The sequence below is a fragment of the Pinus tabuliformis genome, chromosome 9 (assembly GCF_031772625.1).
Source record: "Pinus tabuliformis cultivar Carrire ecotype Pingquan chromosome 9, CPIR1, whole genome shotgun sequence".
NCBI classification, from domain to species: Eukaryota; Viridiplantae; Streptophyta; class Pinopsida; order Pinales; family Pinaceae; genus Pinus; species Pinus tabuliformis.
This window is the reverse complement of record NC_142307.1, coordinates 1,066,879,611-1,066,892,672: the sequence shown is the minus strand read 5'-3', so window position 1 is coordinate 1,066,892,672 and position 13,062 is coordinate 1,066,879,611.

Here is a 13,062-nt window from a genome sequence, read left to right as displayed (position 1 = left end):
AATGAGCTTTGCAGAGTCCGATTGATGATTTTTGATAACATCGAGGTTATGACGTGCATGCCACAAATCTAGGGGAAGCGACACTTGGAGGGAGGTTTCGGAATTACTCCTTGCATGTAACCTCCAACTGCTAAACATAGATCCATGAAACAAGGGATACCTTTGCATGCTGCCTTTGGAGAAGTAGCCTATGCATACAATTCATTTTTGTTCAATCCCGGAGGGAACCGATCAACTCAGTTGCACATGCAAGAGACTACTTGACTAATGGAGAAAAATGTGCATTTCGGACTGTAAGTTGGGCTAATTGTCCAAGGGTATTATGCAATTTCTGGGCCCAAAAGCTGACTGTTGCCTAGATTTGTGCAATTCCTGAGCTGAATTGCCTGTTGATGGGAAAAATTGCGTAATTCCTGCTAGGAGGGTTGGCTGGCAGGATTGCGCAATCCTGGAACCCAGTAGGCTGTTAGAGAGAATTAAGCAATTTTTGGAGGGAAAGGCTCGTTGACCTCTAGAAATGTGCAAATTTCACTGGGAAATTGCTCAGCCTACAGCTGGACCATGTCCAGGTGAGCAGCCTATGAAGGAAATAGATCAAACTGTGATCGACAGGTTTTCTTAGAGCAAGAAAGACACTGAAGCTTAAGGACTTGACAAAGCAAGGGAAGTTGTTGTGAAGGTTGGTAGGGAGGCTCCAAAACGAAGCTAAGGAAATTTTTTGAGGGTGGTTGTAGCCGCTATAACACTTGGCAAAACACTGGTAGAACTCCAGCTCTCTGAATGGACCTTATTCGTGAAAAGCAAGTCTAACACCTCCGGAAGTATTGTTCAGTTCTCATATCATCTTGGCTTAGCATCAGCTTGATTATAAGATGTAGCATCTACCAGACTCTTGGTTGATTGGCACACATTCCAAGCAAAGGAAACATGATTGTTTCGATTGGGGTTGAGGGGTATATTAGTGCACAAGAAATATAGTTGTCAGAGTCTTAGTTTCATATATGGTGTTGCTCCATTGCCAGCAGGCCTGGACAGTAGCCCGGTGGAGTCACATAGGAACACAACCATGGCTCCGCTACCAGTGAGCCTAGTCAATACCCCAGTGGAGATACTTGCATCACCTCCCTATACAAGAAGCCTTTCTCTTCTTTCACCTTATTCATTTTGAATTTTGAATTTTTTGACTTTTCATTTTTTCATTTTTTCATTTTTTCTGTGCATAGCACTTATTCATTTCAGAGGAAAAAGAGGGATCCCAACTTATTGAGAGCAGAGGAGGTTGTTCCAGCAAAGAAGTAGTTTATTATATCTCTAATGTGCCTGTTAAGTTTTTTCCCCTCACCTTACTCTACTTGACTGAGCTGACAAGGGTTAACCCAAAAACAATCAACTAGAGAAGGTGACACTAGTTAGCATGCAAGCGTTGTGTTTACACCAAGGTTCACTTCAAACAGTACATATTCAACGTGTCATGGACTAAGAGTAATAAGTTCATCATATAGAGGAAAGATGAGAGATAACCAAGTAGCGATAGTTGTACAAACCCTCTTGTACTTTACCTAGCTCATTTCATGAGTCACACATGGTTTCATGCAAACTAACCTACAAACAAATGAAACAAACAACAAATCAAAGCAAGAGAAGAAGTAAACTAAAATAAAAACAAGGAAACAAGAAAGCACACAAACAAGCAAACAAAGCATGAAAGTAAACAAGCATGCAAGAAAACACCACTCCTACTCCTACACTAATGGTGCATGGGCCTGATCACATGAATTGATACTTCCAATGCAGCGATAGGTGCATTGGTAGACCCATGTCAGTGAAGGCTTGGTCCACAAGTAACCCAGTTGTGTAGACCAACATACAAAAAAGATATGACAGTGAAAACAGCCACACTTTGTGTTTCAAAGTGCCCACAGGACATAAGTGAGTGCATGTGCATGACAGATAGTCTGTGGACTTATCATGGTGTTTTGTGACACTACATGCAACTTTAAAGCAAAAGCACACTCTTGATTGAGACATGCAAGCAAACGAAAGAAACAAAGATAACATGTGTCATGCATGGGTGCTGACAATGTAAGACTCCTTCAATACATGAGCAATGGGATCTTGCAATTCGAGTGGAGGACGTGTGATCTATGTGTGATATGGATCTTCAATGGATACATATGAATGCTAAGGAGCTTGGGGTGATTGAACATTTTCATGATTGGAAGTGAGACTAAACCCAAGAGAGCGAGGACCTAACATAACCATCAGCTCGGGCTAAAGTGCCTTGACAGTCTTGGGTGTATCAACTTGATCATTAGGTAGATCATCATAAACCAGTGGCTTAGAAATATCAACTATGATAGATTCATGATCGTGATAAAAAATGGAAGCAAATGGATCACAACTACCACGATTAGAAAAATCAATGAATTCTTCTGCATCCTCATGATCAGATGAATCAAATAGATGGGTAGATGAAAAGCGAAAAAAATCATCCTCTATGTTTACAAAAAAGACAGATGAAGGATCAAGTGGATCTTCAATGAATAGCTTATCCTTTCCGTTGTCGAATGATGGACTAGCATCTAGTGAGTCATGCAAGTGATCAATAATGGGTGCACCTGTAGATGAGGACACACATACAAAAGCATGGATGGTAGGTTCAGAAAAGAGGTTATGAAGGAACAGAGTGGGCTCAAATGGAAGGGAGTTATCCTTCACCGAGTGTTGATGTTCAAGCTCCCATGCATACTCTTCATGAATGGCATCGCATGTTGGTTGTGAAATACGAACTCCATCAGTGGGTTGTTCCTTGTTCACAATAAGTGAAGAGTCTGGAATGGATGAACACAAGATAGCATCATCCATAGGAACACCTAGGTGCGAAGATGGAGGTCGATGAAAAGAATGCATATGGGAACTCGAAGAACTCACAACCAACTCTATGCGAAAATTAAGTGGAGTGATGTTGGGAGGGTGTGAAGAATGAACAGATGTGCAAACATGACCCTCATCATCAATGGGCGATGGTGGAACTATTGAATGAAAGGGAGTTAGACAATCCGTTGAGATAATGCCTGCTCCCACATGGGATCGTGTAGTTCCATCAACGAAGAAGGTTGACCAAGGCTTGACATCAAGATTTCTCTTGGGATGGGAAGATTTCTTAAGACAGTACTCGAACTGGTCCTAGAGATAAGAGAAATTCATCTGGCTCTTCAGAACTTGAAACTGTAAGTCACAGAAACAATGCCAAAAATCAATAACGGATTCATGTAGAGCCCTCCATTACTGTAGTAGTTTCTGATCTAGATCAAAATGATGGAACATTTCTTCAATAAGATCACAGAAGTGCTTACATGAGTGCATGGTGTCAGCCGATAGGCTGAGCACCCAACGAAATGGGGATTCACTAAGTGTGAATGAAAGTATCAAATCAGCCTATTATCAGTAAACTCATCTTCCTCATAAATCATGGAAAGGAAGTTATGTAAGTGCTTAGGCCAGGCCACTTCACCTTCACCATCATACGTGTAAGTGGACAAGAGGTTAAAAGTATTCCCCGAGATAGAGACATATTCATGATTTGAAAAACACCTTTGTTATAGACATATTGGGGCACTGCAACCCCAATCACATATGTCCATAAACCAAGGGCTTCTAAACCCCTAAAAGTGTTGTTTCATACCTTAAAGGAACAAGGTCAGCTAATTACATCATCTCCCAGAAGTTCTCCATGAAAAACTACTCAGAACTGGTCAAAACAGGACCATACAGACTGCTTCATGCATAGGGTGCGATGCATCTCACCTATTACACATAGGGGGTGTGATGCATATTGGAAATCCCTTTTGTAGGGTGCGATGAGCGAGAGAAGACAAATGGCAAAAGCAGTGTGCTAGGTGGAAACCCAGAGAATCTTCTAGAAACTACTCATATGACACTTGCCTCTCTGAATTTGCCCAGGGATGAGTAAGAGATCTGAAATCTCCAAGTGGAACCAAGAACTATCAATGAAATGACACTAATCAAAACCCCAGAAACTGACTCACTCTCCTAAAAACATCTATATATGGATCCCTCATCCAAGAGATCTAGAGGCTAGAATTTTGCAATTTGCAAGGAAGTGTTGGTTTCTCTTTGAGGACATTGTTGGGTGATCTTGCTTTTGTATGAGGTGAAGAGGGCTTTCATGCTGGGAGGATGATGTTGGATCAGACAACCTGGTTGTAATCCTCTCTTCTACTACTTCTATAAATAAGGCTATTTTTGTTTTCCTCCATATACTTGTATATCTCTAAATCTTGTTTGTATATGCATCTATATGGTTAATGTACATCTGATCCTACATTATTTATGGTCATATATCTCTATGCTTTGATGGTATTTTGATGCCTTGACTCTACAGGGGTTCTTCGAAGCGGGACAAGTTAGAAAGGAGTGGCAAAATCTCTATCAAGGGAGGAAGGAAACGAGCAAGGAGACTAGCGAAAGACTGAGGTTGGTGCTCTCTGCTTCTCTCTCATCTATCTCCCATAAAGGAAAGCACAAGTAACTTTAATCTGTTTGTTTCTAAGATAGCTACCCGTCTTAGTGGGACTAGAAGCTCTGAATGGACACTAGTTTTCCCGATAACAACCTTGGGGGAAGAAGAATGCAAGACTCCATGAAATATATGCAAAGGTTAAAACTGGATGAGAGGACACTGCTTGTCATCGGGCCCTCCTTCTAGTGCCAGAAATGTTGACGGTGTTGGACTCGTCAACATGTCAAGGGGATCTCCCCAGTAAGAAGTCCCAATTATACCTCAGACCATTTGGTGTAGGAGTCCCAGCAATGCCTCATAAGGTAATGCCTTGACTGTGATGTTGCACAGAGGCAAGTAAGATGACTCTGTCAGTAGCAAGGGTGTGACTGATGCGGTGAGTCAAGCAATGAGTATGAGAGGTTCCAACACTTCAAATGGGGGAGGAGGGTGAAGGTGAGTTCTAGGTTGAAAGGGATTAGTCCCAACTCTGCTAGGAACACACCACACAAAGGACATGCACAACTTCCAGCAGAGCAATCGACATAGATAAGGAAGTCCCAACATACAAGGAAAGATAACCTAAACAACACTCATAGATTAGTCTAAGATGATTGTGACGGTTGATATAACAAGGTTCAGATAAAGGTTTGTTTGGTGTTCGAAAGAGTAGTCGACACAAATGATGACATAATTAACAACATATGAAACACATTAACAACAAGATTCATATAATTGCATGTGAATCAGTTCATACATAAGAACGTAAGTTAAACAACATATATCATTAAGGGAAACGGAGCAGTCCAACTACAATAACAACATACGAATGAAAATGTGCTGCCTTTTATTATATAAAGAAGTGTAAGTCACAATCATACAATAAACCATGTAAACTTGCTAGCCCTATCAGTAAAACGTTACAACCACATCCGCCTCCTCCTCTAAAGAGATGTACTAGCTCAATGCAGTGGAGAAGCCAAGGCGCGTTACAATACTATCCAAGCCTTCTTCAAGATAGACTTAGTAGAAGGTTGCCTAACCAAAAGCCTATACAATGAGTTATAAGGGACTATTTATAGCAAAGGGTGGGGTGACCCTTGACATTCCCCTTTGTGATAGTTCAACTACCCTCATGACTCTTCACCTATGCTATTACTGTTACATCCAACTGTTGACAATCGACTTACACTTGACATGACTCAACATTACAATGCACATGTACTCATGTGAGACAACATGGCTTGAGTAAGCCGCAAGACATCACTAACACTCAGTCCACTGTGATGAGACCAACTCTTTGACATGCTTGTGATGGTGAAGGTGGTGAGCTGATGCCAAGCTTGGTCATCTGTGATGATGTGCATGCACCTCATGGTGACATCTTGCTGAAACAAACTCTTGCCTCCATTGCAACTGGTGGATTGGTTCGGCCCCTTCATCCAACTTGTCGGCGGCTACCATGTGCATGGTCTTCTTGGGTATAGTTGAACTAGAAACACACTGATGCATAGTGTTTGTGCTGATCTCCAAGTGTGTGCTAGTGTTCATGCACATCAACTTGCCGAAGTAAATGTTCAGCCCCAGTTGGACTTGTTTCTTGTCTTCGCCTTCGTGGGTGTGTTGAATGGGTTGGATTGCATGCATGTGATCAACGACATGCATGTTGTTGGATCCTTTGCATGTGATCAACAACACTTCTCACCATGTTTGCTCTGTGTCAGCTATTGGGATGGATCCTTAACTTGGACTGGCTCAGTTTCATCCATGAGTGCATGTTGTGCCCACTATTGTTCATGTTCATGCTGCAACTCATTGGTTTGTCTATGCAGCTTCATGTTCTTCCTTAGTTGCTACTTTGACACATGAAACTCCTTCTTCGTTCCATCTTCTACCTTCATGCGATATTCATGTCATGTCGTCACTTCATAGCTTGAGTCTCCAAAATTTCTTTCATTATCAGTGGATCTACTTGATCTTGCAACTTTGCTCCGCCTCTAGGTTGTCAACAACCTTCCTCTTGTATTCGTTGTGTTCGTTGCATTTGGTATGCTGCCTTCAACTACTATTCATGATGTTGCTCACTGTGATGATGCTGCTTGATGTCCTTGTCCATGAACAACTTGATTTCTTCGTGAGTAGGTAAGACCATGGACACTTGATCGACTGCATCCCCAAGCGTGCTCTGAATGGTGTCTTCATCTCTGCTCTCTTGGAAACCATTTTACCTGTACTACTGAGAGGAAAATGAACACTTTTGATACTTGGAGACATGGAAACACTCATAGCAAGGAATCTGTCAGTTGAAAACCAAAATGAACATGAGAACTGACTTGAAACATACCTGGGTGAATGACCATGAAGTTTGCACAGTTTCAGCTGGGAGGCCGGGAGACTGATTGCCAAGACTGCACAAGGCATAGTCTAGGCTGCTATGAGACTAACTAACTTCTGGAACTGTGCAATGCACATTCCAGTTTGGTAGTTGGTTGTTGGGATTGCACAATGCACGATTCCAGCTGGGAAAGACTGCTATCCCAAGGAAAGATTTCACAAATTTTTGGGCCAAGCAACCAGTGACCTCTAGAAATGCACAATTCAGTCCCGGAGGCTAGTACTGGGCTAGAATGCACAAATTTGGAGAGGAAGGTGAGCCTTCCTTCTCCAGATTGCGCAATGCAGCCTTGGTGAAGGTAGAGGTCGGGCAAAGGTTTTCCTAACTCGTCGACATGCAACTGAAAGTAAGTCTATGGAATGCATGGTGACACTAAGTGATAGCATAAGTGATAAATAGTGCACGCAAAACATGAGTGGAGGATTGAGAAAACATATCAACATGCATGTGGTTGAGTTCGTTTGTCGGTTGGGCGAATGTTCATGCAAAATAGTTTCATGCATGCAACAATAGTGAGATAGAAATGAAAATTGAAACAAAGCTAGGACAAGCTATAATATATGTAAATGATAGCAGGCATTGAAATAAATCAAGCAAAAATTACTCATACAAGAGAAAACCCAAAAAGCGACAAAAATGCAGTACAAGGCGTGGGAAGTGAGCTTATCCCAAAACAGCTAACTTGAATGTGTCGATTGCTCCTAGATGTGATGTGGGATGTTAGAGCTACAAGGTCGATGTGAGGAATGATCTCCACACTGTCCAGTTGATGATTTTTTATAACATTGAGATTATGACGTGCGTGCCACATATCTAGGGAAAGAGACACTTGGTGGGAGGTTTCAGAATTACTCCTTACATGTAACCTCCAACTGCTAAATATAGATCCCTGAAACAATGGATGCCTTTGCATGCTGCCTTGGGAGAAGTAGCCTATGCATGCAAGTCATTTTTTCTCAGTACTAGAGGGAACTGGTCAACTCAGCTACAAATTCAAGAGACTAGTTGACTGCTGGAGAAAAATATGCATTCCTAACTGTAAGTTGGGATGACTGTCTAAGGGGATTGTGCAATTTCTAGGCCCAACAGCTGAGTGCTGCCCATATTTGTGAAAATCTTATGTTTAACTGCTTGTTGATGGGAAAAATTATGCAATTCCTGCTGGGAGGGTTGGCTAGCAGGATTGTGCAATCTTGGAACCCAACAGGTTGTCAGAGGGAATTGTGCAATTCCTGGAGGGAAAGGCTGGTTTCCCTCTAGAAATGTGAAAATTTCACTGGGAAGTTGCTCGTCTTGCAGCTAGACCAAGTCCAAGTGAGCAGCCCATGAAGTAAAAATATCAAATTATGATCGACAAGCTGCCTTAGAGCAAGAAAGGCACTAAAGCTTGAGGACTTGATGAAGCAAGGCAAGCTGCTGTGAAGGTTGGTAGGGAGGTTCCAAAACAAGCTAAGGAAAAATTTTGGAGGGTGGTTGTAGTCGCTACAAGACTTTGTCACAAAGCTTTTCTAAGTGGTCATTGACCTTATCTAGCCAATGCTCGCTATCCTCATTGATCTCCAAGGCAATTATATCCTCCATGTCTAGGTATTCATCTAGCAGATTGTGTCATTTTCCCTCCTTCAATTCCTTTTTAAGTCCCTTGGTCCTTCACCTCTTTTTCCTGACTTGTTTTTTAGTTTCCTCATGATCTCTAATCTCCAACACTGCTTTTCCTTTTCCTCCTTGCTGCAACATCTTAAATTTCTCTTTCTCCGTGATGAGATGTCTAACCTTAAGCTGATTGTTTTCTTGTTCAAGGAAGGAGATAACAAACCTTGCTCTTTCCATATTGTCCATGATTTATTTGATCTGAGAATCCTTCTCTTTGATTATCTGTTGCATGTTTTAAGGCTCATTTGCTGCTTTGAAGTCCACCAATTCAAAATCATGCTCAATTAAATCTTCATCCTATACATGTGATCCCTGTTTTTTTTATGTAGAAGGCTTGGCCCTTTTCTCAACCTGAGAAGTAAACACAAGCCTTTTTCCTCTTTGATACATTCTAGTGGCCTCAAGTCTAGGTGCCTTGGGAACCTCCACTGAATTTCTTGACGATCCTACCTCCACCTGTTGTGTTGATATGCATTGATGATGAACTGAAAAAGTAGTTTCATGCCATTGCAATGTTGTTTCTATGAATGAATCCCATGTCATGTTCTTCTCTGCTAGCTGATGGAGAACTACAATATTTATCAAGCTATGATGAAAAAGTCTAGGGTAGTGTTCTTTTTCTTTCACATGTACCTTGTCAGACATTTTAGCAAGGATTCTACATAGATAATTACACATATTGAGAGGTTTTTGAGTTCTAAAGTGAATTAAAAGCCTGATGTGATATGCATACAATATAGAAAACGTTCCCTCACATGTGAAAAACTTCATTACAATCTTCATCAAGGATTCACACTTCTCCAACAGGTACCTAAATGGGATGATGTGTGTATGGGTCTCTCTATAGGGTGATTTCAAGAAACACCTGTAATATTCAAGGTCCAAACTCATACCTTTAAACCAGTATTCTCCATGATTAGTATCCCTGTAGCAAGTGAAATGGCAGCCACTAAAAATGGATACTCAACCCCTACTATGATGGCACTTTCCCCTTTCAGATGGGTGGAAATCCAATAAGTTAATTGTTCATGGAAACTTACTTCACATACCCTTTTACAAAACCCTAGAAAATTTACATCTTCAATACCCTACTTGATAAAAGGTGATGAGTTAATTTCATTGCAGTTGGTAGGCTCATATCTGAGGATTTTGCCTCCTTTATGGTGTTTTCCCCTTTCTAATGGTGAAGAATCTCCCTCCATTATGGTAGGAACCCTAGATAACAGGAAAATGGAAAAATAGTGAGGAATGAGTGAAATGATTAAATGAGGGGATTGAGGAAAGGAAATGATGGTAGGGGAATTTTAGGAGATGAATAGGGGCTGCAAGCAACTTATGAAGTTTAAATGGAGTGAAATGAGGGAAAGAAATGATTATGAGAAATTGAAAAACAGGGTTGCTAGGAAATCTGCTTAAATTGCTAGGTATGAGCTAGGGTTTATGTAAGTGTCAGGAAATCTGATGATTGATAAGTTATTTAGTGAATCAAAGGGTGTTTTAAACATTTACAGAGTTGTGAGGTGGAATATTTACATTTTTTCAATATCAAAACTAACCAAACCATCAGTTACACTAGTGTTTGCAGCATGCAAATTTCACCTAAACCCTAGATGAAGAGAACTTGTGTTTGCATTCATCTTGCCAAACGAAAATGTGAGAAAAATAATCATACTTACCTATGAACAAGCTTAGAATAGCAAGATATAGGATTGCAAGCTCAAAATCTAAATTTGGGTGAGTTTGGATGAGTCTCAGGCTACTCTGGCACAATTGCATCGCAGTTCATGGAAGCGCAACACCAAAGTGCAGTGTAGTCTCCAGAAGCACAACGCCAGCCTCAGAAGTGCAGGACAGTCACCAGAAGCGTAATGCCAGCCTCAGAAGGGTAGCGCAATCGCCAAAAGCACAACACCACCAAATTTTGTCCAATTTTGCCTAGGAACCCTGTATTTTTTCACCAATGGAGGGGAGAGCTTGATGAATAAAGAAGGTTAGGAGGAAAATGAAACAAGTTTGGGACTATTTGGGCTTTTATAGGCAAAATATGATTCTCTTTTGATTAAAAATGGGACCCAAATACCTTTCCAAAATTTGATTTTCACCTTTTAAACTGGGCCACTTTGGAGAATTGAAACCTGAGCTTCTTTTTATCTTTTTGAATAGTGAGACTTCTTCTTTGGAACCTTGAGATTGCAACCATGAAGAACTTATGAAGATTCATAAAAAATTATGCAAAGAGTTGCTTATCATAACTCATTTAATGTTGGATTTATGCATGGAATGAGGATGGACCTTGAAATGCTAATTCCCTAATGAAGATATCATACTAAATGAAATGGTAATTATGATGACTGATATGATGAAAACATCCTCTTTATTATTATTCCCTCACATGAGTGAAGTAGGCGACTAGCATGTGAGATTTTCAAAAGAGTGAAGACATTTTTAGACAAACTAGCTAGTGACAAAATTTTACTCTGAAAACCTAGTGACATGATAAAATTTGACCTTGAGACCCCTAATAGACTTGGTAAAAGAATATTTGATCACTAGTGACAGGCAGACAAGAATGGCACTAATAGCTTGAACCCACCATTCAGAAACAACTGAGAAAAATGTTGGATGTTTGGATCATACTAAAAGTTCATCATTCTACATGGGTATCTAATCTGGTTCTTGTAAAGAAGAAGTCCGGAGAGATACACCTATGTGTTGATTTCTACAATTTCAACTAGGCTCCTAATAAGGAAAAATATCATGTGTCATTTATGGAGAAAATAATTGAAACAATATCTGGCTTAGAGGTGTCCTCATTACTAGATAGATTTTTTGGATACAACCAAGTTCTATTAGCATAACCTGATAGACATTGTTGATGCAAAAATAGTAATAGTTTTGAGACCCCGAGTTCGGGCATACGGGCTAAAAAAGTTCCATTGTAATCTAGCACAACACTGAAATTCTCACCTTACCAAAAATGGGTAAGGAGTTTCACCCAAGGCGTGTCTTGGCCTTAGTTAGATGGGGATCAGAATCCAGTATCGGGAGGAATCACATATGAGAGACAAGAATCAAAGAACACTAAATCATACCACACAAAAGCCTGATCGCAACAAGTCATGCATGCTTGTAAAGGAAATACTACTTAGATACACACATATATAATAAATTTAAAGAACCAGATCATCATTCAACTAATACACAAGTGTTCCAATAAGTCTTCTTCATTATTAATCTATGCATCAACATCATTATAGTAGGCTCAAGAGCCTCTTTTCCATAGTACAGACTCACAAGATAGATTAATACATAATCATACAAAATAGAAGACACACATCGACTCTAATAGTTCTGCAACAGTATTCCAATATCCTCTTCTTTACCTTCTCACTCTTCCTTCCTTATCTTTATGCACCAGCCTGGACTACCAGTTCTTTCTCGGACCCTCCACCTTTTTCCTTGCTCCACTATTCCTATTACTCTAATGTCATTATTCTTTTCTCACTCAAATGTGGCTGGTTCTTCTCGTCATTCCTCTGCAACTGTTAGTCTTCAGTGCATTCCTTCCTCTTTCCCGATTGTCTCTTCCACATCTTCTCAATGGTTATCTCCACCACTTGTCATCGACCTTCTATATTATCGCAAAAAATCCCTAGTTTCTTAAAAAAAAGGCCCCAATAGGCCCCGACCGTAGTCCATTGAATCGTCCTTGAGTCAATCCTTCACCAACGTTGTTGGTGTTTTTTCTACTGGTGTTGGTGATTTTTACACAACTTCCTGCATTGCTTCCCCTTGGTTGGTTGCTTCAAATGAAGAACCCAACTCAGGTACAGAAGGGATGGCCACTTATCTAAACTAATTGTACGCATTAGGTGCTTCCTGCCATGTGTATGTGAGTGCAACTACCTGACTTAGGAACTGAATTGTAGTATCCGTTGTAGGTTGGGTTGGTTTTTTTTTCCTAATAAGTCTTCTTCATCATTGATCTATGAAACAACATCATTATAGGGGGCTCGAGTGCCTCTTTTCAATAGTACAAACTCACAAGACAGATGAATACACAATCATACAAAATAGAAGACACAAAGTGACTCTACTAGCTCTTCAACATTATTACAGTATCCTCTTCTCTTCCTTCTCACTCGTCCTTCCTTATATTTATGCACAAGCCTAGACTACCAATTCTTTGTCGGGCCCTCCGCATTCTTCCTTGCTTGGATGTTCCTATTATGTGGTTGCCATTGTTATTTTCCCACTCGGTTGTAGCTGCTTCTTTTCGTCGTTCCTCTGCAACTACCAGTATTTAGTGAGTTCCTTCCTCTTTCCCAGTTGTCCCTTCCGTAGCTTCCCAACTATTAACTCTGCCACTTGTCATCGGACTTCTAGATTATCACCAAAACTCCTTAGTTCCTAAAAAATGAAGGCCCCAACAAACACAAAATAACTTTTAAGACAAAATAGGGTACCTTTGCATTTAAGTGGATGCCTTTTG